This window comes from Balaenoptera borealis (assembly GCF_965194805.1).
Source record: "Balaenoptera borealis genome assembly, chromosome: 16".
Taxonomy (NCBI): Eukaryota; Metazoa; Chordata; class Mammalia; order Artiodactyla; family Balaenopteridae; genus Balaenoptera; species Balaenoptera borealis.
In genome coordinates this window covers 54278803-54292372 of record NC_138872.1, presented here as the reverse complement: position 1 = coordinate 54292372, position 13570 = coordinate 54278803, and the positions used below count along the sequence as shown (strand labels likewise).

General features: G+C 47.0%; 1 long non-coding RNA gene and 1 pseudogene across 4 annotated transcripts in view; one reads left to right on the top strand and one right to left on the bottom strand.

Moving 5' to 3' along the window:
• Window positions 1–13570, top strand: part of LOC309614214 (ectonucleotide pyrophosphatase/phosphodiesterase family member 7-like) — a 30283-nt pseudogene that overhangs the window by 2651 nt on the left and 14062 nt on the right. The window lies entirely within an intron of this gene.
• The window catches only part of LOC309614216, a 52086-nt gene that overhangs the window by 30150 nt on the left and 8366 nt on the right, over window positions 1–13570 (bottom strand). The gene's annotated exons all lie outside the window — the stretch shown is intronic.

Sequence of the window (13570 nt, the reverse complement as noted above, 5' to 3'; positions counted from 1 at the left end):
AATATTGTGAGGTAAGGCACGCTCACCTTTTATTTATTCCCAGAAGGCTTCTGATGAGAAGATACAAACAGTGAGAGCAAATTTTTTAAATTACAAAATCACCCCAACACCTCTCCTACATTCACTGCCAGCAGGGAATGGAAACCGGTACAGCTTCAGTGGAGTGTAATTTGGCAACATCCCATACAATTACAAATGCACAAACTTTCTTATTTGGCAATTCCACTTGTAGGACTCTATCCTACCATTACATACTTGCTTGGTGGAAAATGATGTACATACAAAGATATTCATTACATTAGTGTTTGTAAGAGCAAAAGAAAATAGAAACAACATGACTATCCATCCAGAGGGGAGTGGCTAAGTAAAATACTGGACATGCATAGAACGGCATACTCTGTCACCTTTAAAAGAAAAACTGAGAAAGCTTTTTGTGTCCAGTAGGAAATTATCTCCAAGATGGATTAAGTGACAAAAGCAAGATGCAAAGAATATGTGTAGCATGCATATATGTGTGTGTATAACATGTGTGTATATATGTGCATACAATTGCTTATAGATGCACAGAGGACCTCTAAAGAAATAAACAAGAAATTGGTAACACTGATTCCTCCAGGAAGAGAACGAGGTAGAAGGGAGACTTTGGATTGTACATCCTGTGTACCTTTTAGATCTTGGACCATGTGGATGTATTCCCTATGAATAACAAAATTTATATTTTGTACTTTTTTTTTTCTTTTTAATTTTTTATTTATTTATTTATTTATGGCTGTGTTGGGTCTTCGTTTCTGTGTGAGGGCCCTCTCTAGTCGCGGCAAGCGGGGGCCACTCTTCATCGCGGTGCGCAGGCCTCTCACTATCGTGGCCTCTCCCGTTGCGGAGCACAGGCTCCAGACGCGCAGGCTCAGCAATTGTGGCTCACGGGCTTAGTCGCTCTGCGGCATGTGGGATCTTCCCAGACCAGGGCTCGAACCCGTGTCTCCTGCATTGGCAGGCAGACTCTCAACCACTGCGCCACCAGGGAAGCCCAAGGTACTCTTTTTAATTCACCCCTTATAGAAAAAACATGTTCTTCTGTCCCTCTTATTTATAACCGACCTGCCATTTATTGAGTTGGTGAAGAGTCACTGCTTTAAAACGGGTTTTGCAGCCTCAGCACTACTGACATTTGGGACCAGATGGTTCTCTGTGGTGCAGGCCATCCTGTGCACTGTGGGATGTTGGACAGCATCCCTGGTCTCTATCCTCTAGGTGCCAGGAGTGCCCCCTCCTCCCACGGTGACAACCAAGAATGTCCCCAGACATTGCCCAAAGCCACCTGGGAGACAAATTGGCCCCCAGCTGAAAACCCGTCTTTTTTTTATATATAAATTTATTTTATTTATTTATTTATTGGCTGCATTGGGTCTTCATTGCTGCGCTCAGGCTTTCTCTAGTTGCGGCAAGCGGGGGCTACTCTTCATTGCGATGAGCGTGCTTCTCATTGCGGTGGCTTCTCTCGTTGCGAAGCACGGGCTCTAGGCGCGCGGGCTTCAGTAGTTGTGGCTCGAGGGCTCAGTAGTTGTGGCTCACGGGCTCTTGAGCACAGACTCAGTAGTTGTAGTGCACAAGCTTAGTTGCTCCACAGCATGTGGGATCTTCCCGGACCAGGGCTTGAACCTGTGTCTCCTGCATTGGCAGGCATATTCTTAACCACTGCGCCATCAGGGAAGTCCTGAAAACTTCCACTCAGTCCCCTGTCTTGAGTGGTTGAACCACTACCTGGCTTACAAAAATGCTCAGCAAGTACCATGATCATCATATCCTTCGATTCTCGTAACAGTGACAAGAAGTCAGAACAGTTGAGATATCCAAGGTCCATGAATGTACAAATCTCTCCCGAGGTCCCACAGCAGCTGAGGGGCAGAAGCAGGATTTGAACTCAGCCCTGGACGGTTCCAGACACTGGTCCTCAATTCTTGCCTCTAGCATGCCTACAGCCCTCCAGTGTCCTTCCTTCTAATTAAGTAGTCCAAAGGTATTCCAAATACCTTTAAATGTTGCATATCCTCAGAGCTCCCAGGCAGCGGGTAGACACCCTGAATATGTTGTATTAATGACACAGATGCCACCCTAGAACCAGCAAAAGCACCAGCACTTGTCTTCATGAGCTGGGCTCAAGCCAACCTCTGACTCCAGTGTGGAAAAGCATCATCCGTAATAGAAAAAACAATGGATAAAAATTGGTGCTGCCAGCACCCAAAGGCCTCTTCAGATTCCAGGGGTAGGCCTGACACAAAGTATGATAAAAGGGGCTCTCTGGGCCCAACGACTAATTAAATGGAGTTCTTACGAACACCTCGGGGCAAGTTAGCTCGGAAGAGAGGTGAGGAAATGATGCTGCTTCCCTGATTCTCAGCTCAGCTGCACAAGGAGGCAGCTCACATAAGGGCTCAGGTCTGACAAGCCACGTAACCACCTCTCCAAGCTTCCTAGACAGAGACCAAGGGACCAGGGACCACGTGGTCCCAGGCAGGGAGCACAGCAGGGAGAGGCCATGCCCTGGGCATAAGACTTAGCTGACTTGGCTCGTTAGGTCAGAACTCTGGGCCCCCTGGGTCCACATCTGGGCAGCAGGGCCTCTCCATGCCTGGGGTCTGTCAGGTGTGTGAATATCTGAGCCCTCACCCCAGAGCTAGAATCACATGGACCCTCATCGGCTTTCCTGATGCTGGTGAAGAAAGTCTTCCCGGAGAATTTGTTAGAGGGCTTACAATGTATCCATCCTTTCAGTTGACGAATATTGTTTGAGCATCTCTGTTGGACCAGGCAGTGTAGACGGTGGCCAGCTACACACGTACATGTCTCCAGGGTCTGGCCATCTTTCTAGGGCTTGACGCACAGCTCGGGCTCCCGCCCCCTCTGCTCCCAAATCCCACAGATCTTTTGCGGGGGTTGTTTCCTTCTCTCTGGAGTTCCGCCAGAGTAAAGGACAAACAGCCCCTTTCTTGGGGATCCTTCCACCTCTTTGCTTCCTCTCTCAGGGAATCAGACAGGAGAGATTTGTTCTTACTCCCCTGGGTCCCCCCCAAACCTTCCTCTACACCCGAACTCCTCCATGGCTCCCACAATGGGCTGAGCGTGTGACACCCCAAAGCCAGAAGGAGTCTCTGCTTTCTCCACTTTCTCCCTTTCCTCGGAGCATGAAAAACAAAAATCCTGACTGTTTGAAAGGAAAGAATAAGGGAGAAAGGATTTTAAAAATAAAGCTGACTATTAATTCAAAATATCTCACCTCATCATCTCTTCACGTGAGAAACTCTTTGCATCTTTATAAAGGGTGTGTTTTTCCTCCAAGTATTTGCCCCCCAGCACCACCTGCAAGACAGTGGAAGTGGGGCCTCTGTCTAGGGTGGAGGCTCCCAAGACCTGACACTGGGGGCGATGTTCTCCCTCCAGCTCCCAGGGCTGGGCACTGGGCAGATCTGCATGTTGCTCAAACTGCTCTTCTCTCTCATAAGAAGGGCAATTACTTCCTCCAAGGTAGTTTTCTTCTTCCCACCTGGCTCCATCCCCTGCCCTTCATCATCCCCCACCTCCACGTACACACACACACACACACACACACACACACACACACACACACACACACAGAAACACACATACACAGGGGTCTTGGCCACAGCACCTGGTAGTTCCTTAAAATGGAATGCCGTATTCATTTTCTATGGCTGCATAAAAATTAACCACAAACTTAGCAACTTAGAACAACACCCATTTATTATCTCTCTGTCGTCAGGAGTCCAAGCATAGCTGAATTTAGTCCTCTGCTCAGGGTCTCACAAGGCTGCAATCAAGGTGCTGGCTGAGGTGGTGTCTCATCTGAGGCTCGGGGTCCTCTCCCAAGCTCACGCAATTGTTGGAAGACTTCATTTCCTTGCAGCTGTAGAACCCATGGCAGCTTGGGTCCAGACCCTCTGCTAAGAGCACACCTGAGGAGGTCAGGCCCACCTGGGATGATCTCCCTTTGGATTAACTCAAAGTGAACTGATTAGGGCCCTTAGTTACATCTGCAAAATCCCTTCAACTTTTCCATGTCTACTGGTTAGAAGCCAGCCACAGGTCCACCCATGTGCAAGGGGAGGGAATTATACAAGGCGTATATGTCCGAGGCAGGAATCTTGGGGCCATCTTAATTCTGCCTACCATGAATAGGTCTTGGATGGGGCTCAGACAACCAGGGGGTGAGCATCAGTCTTTGTGTAAAGGCAACAGGTAACAGGATGATGTCCCAGCATGGAGCTCCAGAAAGCCCCACAATTATGGTCTAAACCTGGAGGCCCAGGGGCCGATGCAAGAGGGGCACTGACTGACCATGGAGGCTGGACACCCCACATCACAGTCTCCACATCCATAGGAGACCCTCTCTATTGCTTAGGCAAAGGCGATGATAATGATGATGATTTTGAAGAAGGAGGAGGAGGAAGAGGAAGATTACTGATTTGAAAGTACTTATACTAATCTCCTAGGGCTGCCATAACAAAGCACCACAAACTATGTGGCTTAAAACAACAGAAATTTATTGTCTCACAGTCTAGAGGCCAGAAGTTTGAAATCAAGGTGTCGATAGAGCAATACTCCCTCTGAAAGCTGTAGGGAATCCTTTGTCTCTTCCTAGCTTCTTGTGGTTCACTGGTAATCTTTGGCATTCCTTGCCTTGCAGATGCATCCCTCCAACCCTCCATCCAAACCATGGAGTTCTTCCTGTGTCTCTGTCTTCACATGACCATCTTATTACAAGAACACCAGTCACTCAGATTAGGGGCCCACCCTACTCTAGTAGGACCTCACCTCTACAATGACCCTGTTTCCAAATAAGGTCACATTCTGAGGCTCTGGGGTTTAGGACTCCAACATATCTTTTTTGAGGAACACAGTTCAAACCATAACACATAATTAATTGATAGTTACAGGCATGGCTACATCCAGATCCTCAAATTATATCATCAGAACGATCGAGCTCTCTCTTTACTTCTCCCTCTCCTCTCTATTTCTCTTTCCTAAGAGTGACCACAAAATTCCCAAGATTGACTCTCATTGGACCAATTTGCTTCTCAGAACCAATCTCTGTGGGGGAATGGAATGATGCTGACCACCCAAGCTGGGACCACATGCCCACCCCCAGGTCAGGGTGGGGAATGGCAAGTCCCACACAAACCACGTCACCCATTGTGGGGGGATGGTAGTGGGCCCCAAATGGAAAGTCAGGGACTGTTATCAGAGGGAGGAACAATGGAAGAAAGACCGGCAGAAAGCTCAGTGATCCACCACCCAGCCTGAGCCCAACAGTGTGGGGATGGGGTGAGTTGCAATCGATGACCCAGAGTACTCCTGAGTCCCAAGAAACCCCAACTCCATCCATGGGGCTGCCCACAGGGCACGGGCTGCCAGCGGATTCAGTGACCACACCTCCCAGCACTGTCCCTCTGTGTCTCTGAACTCTGTCATAATTTCCCTCAGACCTTGCCAAAATGAAAAGCCATTCTCTGGGGGTGAGCAGCTCATTCTGCTAGTTTAAGTCACGCTAGTCTCTGCTAGTTTAAGAGAGAGTCCCTCTCTCTCTCCAGAAGCCTGTACTTACTGCTCCATCACTGGTAATGACAATGAACATTTTTGCAATCACAGTTTTTATTGCAAAGTGATTGAAGACCAGCAAGAATAAGTTATGCTGCTGAAACTAAGGAAATCCCGCCAAGCAAATAGTGGGTGGATAGGAAGTCTTATGGCAGCAGCGTGTATTTCCTCCCCCAAGGAACTGATTGAAAATAAGAAGCTATCACCACCATGTTTCAAACAAAAGCCACAATATTATAATCTGACAATTTTAGATCTAGTCAAATGGATATGGCCCAGGGGTGAAGAGGAGACGTTCCATAACGAGACAATGGTCTAGAATAATGCAAGTGAGGTCCTCACAGTTCCACATTTCCTCTTTTCTTGAAAGGACACTCGCTGGCATGCTCAGGGCTCACGGTGGCCAGAAATAAAGTCTCTCCCAGTTCCAGAACCCCCAGGGCAACCCCAAAATTGGAGCAACCACTTATAGCTGTGTAGACCATGTACTGTGCAATTCTGAAAGGGTTGTTTTCATGAATACTATGTGGGTGGTGTCCCCTGAAGGTGTGCAGGGCACAACTTGCACAAATGAGCAGTCACTTATATTCTATCCCAAAATCAACTTACAAGAAGTAAAAATTCCTCAGAGATGTTGTAATCAGTCATGAGTCCACCTCTCCTTCATGGGACAGAGCAAAGAAAGTGTGGCGAAATACGCTTGGATGATCTTTAAGACTAGATCAGGGTTTCTCAACGTCCCGCTATTGATATTTGGGGCCAGATCTTCCTTTGTCTTGGGGGAGCTGTCCTGTGCGTTGTGGAGTGTTTAGCAGCATCCCTGGCTTCTTCTCACTAGATTCCAGCAGCATCCTTCTCCTAGTTGTGCCTATCAAAAATGTCTCCAGACACTGCCCCATGTTCCTTGGGAGGTAAAAATCACCCCCTAATTGAGAACCTCTGGACTAGATGTGTAATATGCAAATCACATGTAAACCAGAGAGCCGAAGGTCACATACATGATACTCTAGTCAGTGGACAAAAAATCTGAAAGAGGTAAGAGAGGTAGGGAAAGAGAAAGGAAATTAAATTCCTGCTGCCAGTAACAACACAAGCCCAGCAGATGTTGTTGGAAACCCAGTTAGAACATGCCATAAACCTTAATCAGCTCCCATCCTGCTCCCCCAGAAACAACTTTCTGCTGAAAAAGTCCTGAAAGCCAGCAAAACCACAAACATGAACAAACAGAGCAAAGAAAACCACAGACTGAGATAGAAAAGATGTCCCTCCAACACCAGCCATTTCCACTAAGGGATAAAAATGGATTCATGGAAAAAAACTGAAAATAAGGAAGGCTGGGAAACCAAGATATTCCCTAACTTTTCACTATGGAAATTTCCACCTTGCAGAAAAAAGCAGAGAAAATTGCACAATGAAGCCCCTTGTACCTAGCACTGAGCTGCAAAAATGTGTCCACATTTTGCCAGTCTTGTTCCATTGTCCTCACCCAAGGCCCTGTCTTTCCTCCTTCCTTTCCTTCCTTCCTTCCTTCTTTCCTTCCTTGAATCTTTTACAGCAAATTTCAGACATCATGTCATATTATGCATAACACATCAGCATGCAGTTCTAACCTAAGGGTTTGGTCTGTTTTTACAAAACCTCCATGTCGTATTTAACAGATTTGACATGAGGAAACTAGGATACTTGGAGAAAAGATCTGAGTGACACCTTAGAGTTTCTCCTACTAGTGCTTCTCAAATTTGAACGTGTATATGAATCACCCGGAGATCTGGTTAAAATGCAGACTCTGGTTCAGTGGGTCTGGGGTGGGGCCTGAGAGTCTGCATTTCCAACAAGCTCCCAGGTGATACCAGTGCCGCAGGTCCATGCGTCACACAGAGGAAGGGTTGGAAGGGTCCAAGTGTAGAACTGTGTGTTAACAGAGTTCCCAGATGGAACGCAAGTGCAGCCGTCTGCTTCCGGCTTCTTGAAGAGAGAACGTTTCTGTTTCTGACAGTGGATTAAAGGAAGAGGTGGGGAGTGAGAAAGCCATTCTCTGTTGGTCTAGTTCCTGAGGAATCGTGCCTCTGCCTTAGGGCCATTCTCAAGTCTTGTTCAAGGATAGAATGATTTATTGATGGCCATAATTAAAAAGCAATGCCAATAAAGAAGCAGTCAGCACTTTACATCTGCACTTACACATGAGCAAGAGCGGTTTGGTAAAATGGGCACTAGGGTCTTATTTCCCCATCCAGAAAAGGGCTCCCATCGTGAGGTGTCCTGTTGGGGTCAAGCCTCATGTCTGCAGCAGGAGTTGATAAGGTTTTAAATTTCAACTGGTACACTGAGCCACCTGTTCTCATCCCCAGCACTTTTATTACAGGTCTAGTGGATCATCAGTGGGTGGCACTCTGGATGTGTAGACTTGGGTAAGTGTGGTTTTGAGCCCCAGTGGGGGCTGTTTTTCCACCAGTGTCTTGGCTGTAGGTCTGAACTTGTCTGCTTGAGATTGGAGCACTGGGTTGATTTAAGGTGTTTGGTTGACTTGATTTAGCAGCTGTTCGTCCTCATTGATTTCAATACTAGCTGGTTAATAAGACCTTTCTTCTTTGGTTTGGGGAATGTGAACTTAATGAAGCGCTGGACCCCACAAATCAGGAGGAAAATGAAGACATGTTTACAGCTTAATATGGTAGGTTGGTTCAAAGGAACTACTGAATGAAACAAGTAGGTCCTTAAAATATTGTTAAACAACTGAATGCATAATAAAGTGTGTCTATGCCCAAATGGTCTATTGGCAAATAGTTACTGTTCCACCTGAAAATTAGTAGGTAGGAATTGAGCAAATGTTTGGTGGGGGGGGAGGGAAGGGAGATGCTCTTATTGAGTATATTAGGTTATGCATTTTATTTTAATTCCACTAAAGGTTTATTTTATAGGTTTATTTAATGATTTAACTATAATGTATAGGTTTATTTTCATCCCACTACAGTATTTTTTTCCCAAATTGACTTTGGACTAAATCAAGGTCAGCTTCCTACTTCTTCAGTTTGTACCTGGCCGCCTACATATGGGGCAGAGAATGGGAGGGAATTTGTTCAATTAAATCCAACAAATATTTGTTGAATGCCTACTAAGGGCAAAGGTCTCTGCTTTGTGCCAGGGAGACACCAAAATAAATAAGGCACAGCCCTACTCTCAGCCACGTCAGGGAGCAACAGTTGTAAGAAACAGAAGGCAAGGCTCTAACAGGGAAACTCATGAGGATGGGAACCAAATTAGAGGGAATCAGGGAATAGAAACTGCAATTATAGAAACCAAACTTCCTCCTCTGGCTCTCAGAAGCCCTGTGGTCTTTCTTATCAGCCCCATGGGCTTTCTTGTCTCTGCTTCCCTCGCTCGTGACCACCTTTCTCTTTCACTCCTGGTTCCTCATGGGAGACAGCAGAGCCCACCACCAGCTGGTTAGTTACTGTGTCTCTTGGTTCAAGTCTTGAGAAAGACAGAATTGGGTTTCCGGCCAACCAACTGAACATAGGGAGGAGACTTGGTACAAATACGGTGCCTAAACCTGCCTTTCAGCAGGGCCTATGAGTAGGGGAATTCCAAGAGAAAATACCTGTGAGTACTGCAGGCACCAACACACTCTATTTTTTAACTCTCTCCCGCCCCCTAGACGGTAAATACCATGAGACAGTTTACGATAGTACTTGGCTCAAAATATTTGAGAAAGGAAGGGGTTGGATCAAATTCTAGACTTCCTGGTTTCCTAAATTCACGGTGCAAGTATTTGGAAATAAATAAACATCAGTCCCTGAGAACCAGGGGAAGGAGTTGAATCTAGCTGGGTTCTTTCCCAGACCTGAAATGCTCGGCTGGGTGAAATACCTGTACCTTGCCATAACTGATACAGTGTGGGAGTATGCATTGTACCCTGATTAAAGCATAATTAGCAAGCAGCAGGAATCCCATTCACTAGGAGAGCTCATCCTACTTCCTGTTTCACTTGCATAATTACCCACATCACCAGACACTGAAATGACAGTAATGACAGACTCTCAGAATGATACAGCCAGAAAGTCCCTTGGAAACCATTAACCACATTCATTCTACATACAGGGAAACTGAGGCCCAGAGAGAGAGCAAGGGCTTACAAGAGCCAAGGCCAGGTGTCCTGCCTCCAAGCCCAGCCCCACTTGTGCAGCATCATGTGACCCAAGTGAAACCAGCTCCTTTGCAGTCTCTGGAACTCCAGGCACAGCCAACACTATCGCCTTCACGTAGTTTTTCCAGCCAGGTCCCCCCATAGTCTCCAGAACAGAAAATGCAATTCAAGTAAAACCATGATAGCTGCTCCCTGCAGCTGCTTGTTTCTTAGCTTCCCCTCTCCTCTGTCTTGTTTTGCCCACATTCCATAACTGGCCCTTGACCAGGATAAAGAGGCCTGAGAGGCGGGAAGGAGGAACTGACAGGGCAGTGGAAACTCTGCTGGGTCTCATAAGTGGTCCCCAGCCACCGGCTAGATTTAGAACATGCCTTTAAGTGTCAGGGTGGAAATAACCCAAACACCATGGAGACAATTCCCTTTGTACAATTACTGGGACGAGCCATGCCACAGAATGGAAAGGTCATGCTCCCTGAGCTCATTTTAGGTTAGTTGTTCGAAACTTGGGTAATATCGCTTTGAGGGGAAAATGGATTCTATGATTGGTTCCCAGGCTACCCTACTTAACTGATGTTATAATTGACCTCTGGGTCCCAGGGCATGGAAGCCAGAATCTATAGGGTGCAGGAAGAGGAATTTTCTTTGCCCATGGCTTCCTCCAACCCCTCCTGCCACGTCCTCCCAGTGGCTCTGGACCCCCATATTTCCCCAGATACCAGAGGGATCCAGGTTCTGATGGCTGCCTGCCCTCCCCCTGGTCCCTTAAGGAGGGGGGCAGTGGGCTACTGTCAACCCAGATTTTGGAGCAAGGGGCAGTCTGCTGGAACTAATCCACATGCAAGTGTGAATAACAAACAGCCCCTGAACCAGTGGTTCTGACATGTCAGCGGGCACTAAAACCACCTGGAGAGACTGTTAAAATGCAGACTCCTGGACCCCACTCCATGACTGTAAATTCAGCAAGGGCTACAGTGGGGACCCGGGAATCTGTTTTTAACAAGCTACTCAATTGATTCTAATGTTGATGGTAGAAAATACCGTGGAGAAACACTAGAACTGGTGAAATGGCAGGTGTTCATAATTCCGGCGGGATTTTTCTCTTTACTGGGTGGAGAGTCACATAGACCGGGATTCAGGATATTACCGGTTTCAAAAAAAAAAAAAAAAAAGGCAAAGGAGCACTCCCTGGGTGAATTATCTCTGTGCTTCCATGTCATCTGCTGCGATGGCATGGCTCAGCCATCAGGAAGCTGTAACAAGAGGGTTTCTTGTAGATTTCAAGAGCCTTCCATTATTCATTTGTGAGGCTCCAAAGATTCTTGCCCATTTGGCTTCTACCTACCCCTAACAAAGTACTCTCACTCGTGGTATTCACAGGCTGCAATGCTCAACATCATCAGGCATTCGGGAAATGCAACTAAAAACCACAATGAGATACTGACACCTGCTAAGTTGCCCATAATCAGAAAAAGGAAAATAGCAAGTGTTGGCAAGGATGTGGGGAAACTGGAACCCTTGAACATTGGTAGTGGGAATGTAAAATGATGCAGCCACTGCAGAAAATAGTTTGGTAGTTCCTCAAAAAGTTAAACATAGAGTTACCATATGACCCAGCAATTCTACTCCTAGGTTTAGACCCAAGAGAATTGAAAGCAGGGACTCAAACAGATACTTGCACACGAATGTTCATAGCAGCATTATCCACAGCAGCCAAGAAATGGAAACAACCCAAATGTCTATCAATTGATGGATGGATAAACAAATTCTGGTCTATCCAGACAATGGACTATTATGCAGCCATAAAAAGGAATGAAGTACAGATTCATGCTATGATGGGGATGAAGCTGGGAAACATGATTCTCAGTGAAAGAAGCCAGACACAAAAGGCCACATATTGTGAGACAGAAAGCAGATTAGTGGCCGCCAGAGGCCGTGGGAACAGAAGGCTGTGGAGTGACTGCTAGCAGGTAGAGTCTCTTCTGGGGGTGATGAAAATGTACTAGAACTAGAAAGAGGTAGTTGTTGCACAACATTGTGAATGTACTAAATGTCACAGAATTGTTCACTTTAAAATGTTAATGGGGCTTCCCTGGTGGCACAGTGGTTAAGAATCCACCTGCCAATGCAGGGGACACGGGTTCGAGCCCTGGTCTGGGAAGATCCCACGTGCTTCAAAGCAACTAAGTTTGTGCACCACAACTACTGAGTCTGCGCTCAAGAGCCCACAAGCCACAACTACTGAGACCACATGCCACAACTACTGAAGCCCGCACACCTAGAGTCCGTGCTCTGCAACAAGAGAAGCCACCGCAATGAGAAGCCCGCGCAGCGCAACAAAGAGTAGCTCCCACTCACCGCAACCAGAGAAAAGCCCACGCACAGCAACAAAGACCCAACGCAGCCAAATAAATAAATTAATTAATTTAAAAAAATTTTTTTAAATAAAATGCTAATGGTTGGGACTTCCCTGGAGGTCCAGTGGTTAAGACTCCTTACTTCCACTGCAGGGGGTTCAGGTTCAATCCCTGGTCGGGGACTAAGATCCCACATGCCACGCGGTGCGGCCCAAAAAAAAAAAAAAGGTAATGGTTAATTTTATGTTAATTTTACCTGGGGTGGGGAGGAGCAGGGGCTGTAATCAAATTTCCCAGGTTCCACACCCTACTCTGCCTCATGACCTTGAGCAAACTCTGTGCCTCCATTTCCTGCAAAGAGGGAAAGCTCTAAGGGGGCTATAATAGTTCCCACCTTACAGGGCTATTGGGAGCTTTAGATGAGTTAATGTTCCCAAAGTAACTCGGAAAAAGGCGTTGGCGTATGGCATGATGGTAAATGTGTGCCATGATTCCATCACATAGACCCTACTCCCCATTACACATGCAAACCAAAGCTTGTTCAAGTTCACACAGCAAGTTCAGAAGCCAAGTCAGGGTTGGCACCCAGCTCTCATGGACTCGAAGTCCATGCTCTTCCCCTGTCAACCGTCTGACTTGATCCCTGACCAAATCTTGACACCTCGAGGTCCCAATCCCTGGCAGCAGCACAACTTCTTTCTGGTGACCCCACTCATGGTTGGCTGTCAGGCCTGCCGGCAAGGCAGAAGCCACAACTGTGTTTGCTTCTTCCCCATTGAAAGCTTTGGCCACCCTAGGGGGACTTCACCCACCAGCAGTCTGGCAGCAACTCTGACCCAGTGGAGAGCTTTTCCCTTCTCTGTGCCCATGACCATCAAGTTCTAGTCACAGAATGTCCCTCTTACCATGGATATTGGAGACGTCATCACTATCTTATTACAGTCAGTAGGGTCACCCAGAAGCTTCATCTCCCAGGAGGCGAGGGAATGGACACTCAGCTCTCTCCTTGGATCTTTCAGCTCCCTCTTTAGACGGGCCTCCACATGCAGTCCCCTTTTCCTTGATGCAATGTAAGATCACCGGGGTTTTTTCCATATCTGGTTCAATTGTTCTCAAGAACAATCTAGCTTACATTCCCCCAGTATCTGTCTTCTTTCCCTAAGCAGAAAGAAAGAAGTCTGCACCCATCTATGTCTAGAAATCCTTCCTGGGACTTCCCTGGTGGTCCAGTGGTTAAGACTCCACACTTCCAATGTGGGGCGGGGGCAGGGGGGCGGGTTTGATCCCGGGGGCAGGGGGGCGGGTTTGATCCCTTGTCAGGGAATGAGGATCCCACATGCCACGTGGCAAAAAAAAAAAAAAGAAAGAAAGAAAGAAATCCTTCCTGATTCCCTTGGTTGCCTCAAACAGCACAGCCCGTGGGAGTCCTAGGAGAAACCCTGGGATGTTTGCCGAGAAT